At 39.6% G+C, this 4,112-nt stretch overlaps 1 non-coding gene across 1 annotated transcript; it reads right to left on the bottom strand.

Moving 5' to 3' along the window:
- Nucleotides 1–909: 909 nt before the first annotated feature.
- On the bottom strand, nt 910–982 carry Trnak-cuu (transfer RNA lysine (anticodon CUU)). The gene has a single exon. It is a non-coding gene; the product is annotated as a tRNA-Lys (tRNA).
- Nucleotides 983–4,112: the final 3,130 nt, after the last annotated feature.

Here is a 4,112-nt window from a genome sequence, read left to right as displayed (position 1 = left end):
AGTAGTACAGTTGATGGTAAATTGTGGTTAGTCAATAAAACTAACAGAGGCATGTGAGGCCAATTCTTGCTCTCCTATCACGGGAGATAAAATCCCATCCCAGCCTCTCTTGCTTCATCAAATGCTTCTAGAGAGGGCTTATTTGAGTTTTCTGTCTTATTGTTTACTTAAATTTTCTAATTCCTGTTTTGTTAAAGGATGAAATATGTGGGCTAGAGGGGTGGTGCAACAGTCATAACCATCTGCTGCTCTTGCAAAGTCCTCTGGGTTTGGTTCCCAGCATCCTATGTGGTATTTCACAAGCATCTACAATTCCAGTTTCAGAAGACCCAAACCTCTTTTGACTTCTTCAAGCACCAGACACAGACATATTGTGCATATAGACACACAAACAAAATATTCATACTCATAAGCTAAAAACAAAATAGAACAAAACAAAACCTAAAACTCCCTACAAAGTATGGAAGCTAGTGTCTACCATATCTGGTTCACAAGCTGGCATTTAGGTATTTCTAAAGTTACTTTTGGTTCTTGAGTCATATTCTATTTAATAACCACACATAACAATGTTTCCCTGTTCAGATAGATGTGTTTGTATGTGTGCAGATGTCTCTTTGGAAATACATACTGCATGCTGGACATTTTGGAGACCGTTTGCTTTGGAGACCCAGTATAAATAAAGACTTGGCAAAACATAGCCCTAGGCTGTAGGGATAAGCCCTCCTTTTGGGGGCGGGCTGCCCTCGGGCGTATGTTTACTGATAAATAGGGCACGCAGATGCTGTGCGCTCTCTCCTGTCTCCGCCGGCTACTCCGCTGGAACCTTGGTTTCGTGAGTCTGGTTTTGTTATTAAACTTGTTCAAATACCTATTATCTTTGGTGTTTATTAATCCAACCGCTGCATTTGGCGCCCAACGTGGGGCTCGAACCCACGACCCTGAGATTAAGAGTCTCATGCTCTACCGACTGAGCTAGCCGGGCCCCCCCTCTTTTTGTCTGACGGCGTCCCCTCTCCCAACAGAGTTTGCCCTCAGGGTTAGGGACATCTTTTAGTGGTTGGTTTGGGGTTGAGGGGATGGGGATATGTTTTATGGAATTAGGGCTATGTAAAAAAAAAAGGGGTGGGGGATTAACTGGTTTGATGGGATGATTGGTATTTGTGAGTTACTGTTTTTAGAAAATTGTATTGGTACTGTTTCCTGTATATTGACATATTGAATATTGAATGTGAGTGTTCCTACCTCTATTTTTGTATAAGAGTATGCTTATATTGTATTGATACATCTACCATATCACAATGTACATTTCTACCTCTGATACTATTTATGTAATAACATTGTTTACATTTGATATGTAATGACATTGTTTACAGATGAAGATCATTGTCTTCATGTATTGCACAGTTGTTTATTCTTTTAGTCTTCAAGTTAGATAGGTATTGAGAATTTTATGTTGGTCATGTTTATTTTTAGGTTAATAAGGTATTCTAGATACATAGAGATTATATTTAGTATAGATAGTATAATCTTCAGCCTCTTTAAAGAGCTGTAGAAAATGGCCTTTAAGCTAACCTAGAATTCTGTGCCGAGACACAATTACTCCTGGCAACACCACTCTACTCCCGAGAGAACGTTGAGCACCAAAGACACTCCACTGGGAGTTTGTCTTCTTGGCAGAATTGGCCTTTGGGTTAAGAAAAGCCCATACCTCATCTACTGACAAAGATATGAAACAGGATTTTCTTATCTTGCCAAGACAGGGTAGGATAATTCTAAGAAAATTCCTTGCATTTGATAATGGTATGTCAGTTATGCTAAGCCTTAGCCAAAGTTGGTTGACTCAACATTGCGAACGAGAATTTGGGTGATTGCCCAGGTAGTCTGTTGTCTCTGTCATTTACGGCACGCTTTGGATATCTCTCATTTGTTAAGTAATATTTATTCCCTTCTCAGATCTTTGACGGAGTTGAAGATTATATAATTGTAATTACTCTCTACATTATTTAGACTCCTTGAGATAGAATGTCTGGCAAAACTTTTGCTCTCAATATTGTTTGTTACATCTATTATTTATTATTATTGTTTATAGTTGTATTTAGGTTAGTTCTGTCTTATTTAGACAAAAAGAGGGAGATGTAGGGATAAGCCCTCCCCTTGGGGGCGGGCTGCCCTCGGGCGTATGTTTACTGATAAATAGGGCGCGCAGATGCTGTGCGCTCTCTCCTGTCTCTGCCGGCTACTCTGCTGGAACCTTGGTTTCGTGAGTCTGGTTTTGTTATTAAACTTGTTCAAATACCTATATCTTTGGTGTTTATTAATCCAACCGCTGCACTAGGCTAAATACAAATAGTCACCTGTTTTCTTAGAAAAAAGTTTAAACATAACCATACCTTTGTGTCTGCCTGTCTATCAGGCTGTGTTCATCCTACAGTACAGAATTTATAAGTAGCGAGGAAGCTTATCGTCTTCCAGCTAAAATACCATGTAGCATTTTTAGGAAAAAAAAGTTGACAAAATGAAAACTGCATTTTACTGAATCTCTTACTGATTTTTCCTTGATTACACTCTAGTAAGGACTGTCGTAGATGGCGGAAATCACTGTAGTGGTGTGTGTTCTTGAGATCACCATAGGCTATTCTCAGTTTTTAATATGTTCCATTCTGTGTGAGTATTTAAGTTTGCTTTGCAGTGAATAAATTCTGGTACCTAATTATATCAGTCATGAGTCTCAGTAAAACAAAACCAATCAGGGTATATAGATATGTATGAAGGAGATTAGGTATGGATATTGCCAAAGTATGGAAGCTGAGTGTCTCACAATCTGTTATCTGCAAAGTAGGGACATGGGAAAGGTAATGGCATCATTTATTTCAAAGTTCCAAGAATTGATAGGGGAGGGGACTACTTTAATTAGTCCTAGAGTCAAAAAGCCAAACACCGCAAGTTCTCATGTTTAAGGGCAGATGCTGGATCTCCCAACTCAAGGCGTGTGTGGAAGAGTAAGGAGGGAGGGAAGGAGAAGGCTGAGAGGGGAAACGCACCTTTCTTCCACAATGGAATGTGTTCTGAGCTTCAGTGTATTCAGGTTGCCAAGAATGGATACTATTTCCTCAGCTAAGTCTGTCCAGGCTCCTATTGCAGTAACTATAAAACAGGATGAAAAGCATCAGAAATTCTTAACATAGTTGTAGAAGCTACCCTTTCTTGTTGTCCTGGAAGCTAGAAGTCTGATGAATAGATTTGGTGTTTGGTGAAGGTAAACTCCCTGGCTTCCAGCATGGTACCCTCTCACCTCAGATGGAAAAGGAGACTGACTCTGTTCCCTTGGGCTCCTTCTATGAGAGTAGTATCCCATTCCTGACGGCCATCTCCCCAATGACCACACCTTCAAACTCCATTTCTTTCAAGATTAGAATTTCAGTATGAAATCTGAATTCCAGGTGTGTGCATAGAAAATCACAAGCAGACTTCTTATTCAGATAGCAGTCACTTCTGAGTCCAGTCAGACACACCTAGAAATAGTGTCTGCCAGTCATCTGGGCATTCCTAAGCACAACCCCCTTTATAAATAAAAGACATACTTGCCTTTTCAGTCAAAACTACTCAGCTATTAATGTATGGATAATAGTTCTGTTTCCCTCTAAAAAATGATCCTGCACCATTTTAAATACAACTTGTAATCCTGAAAACATGGCACTGGATTGAGTGTTCGTTCCCAAGCTATATATAATTCTCATGTGTTCCATTAGAATATTTTTCTATTTTAGCGCAGGGAGGATTATAACAATTATAATTCATAAGGAATTCATTTTTAGATAGTGCCTGTGGTGCTTCTGGTAAATGAGAAAATAAACTCCATTTGGTAAGACAGAATATGTCTGGATTGCTTTGCTCTGTTCTTTCTGCACTAGCCTTTTGCTGGCCATTGAATTGTTCTTTTTTTCATCCTTCTATATAGTGTGTGTAAGGAGGAGGAGGGCTGGGGAAAGCTGTAAAATCCTACCTTGCTGGCGTCGATGAAGACAGAGCCTTGCTTTCATTATTATTCAGGTCTGAGAGGCGCCTGAATATCTCAGGTCTCCCTCACCAAGGCAGAAAATGAGACTTAATAT

This window comes from Alexandromys fortis, unplaced genomic scaffold (assembly GCF_014885135.2).
Source record: "Alexandromys fortis isolate MF-2015 unplaced genomic scaffold, M_Fortis_MF-2015_v1.1 scaffold_24, whole genome shotgun sequence".
NCBI classification, from domain to species: Eukaryota; Metazoa; Chordata; class Mammalia; order Rodentia; family Cricetidae; genus Alexandromys; species Alexandromys fortis.
The sequence above is the reverse complement of the archived record's forward strand: the minus strand, read 5'-3'. Positions and strand labels throughout refer to the sequence as shown.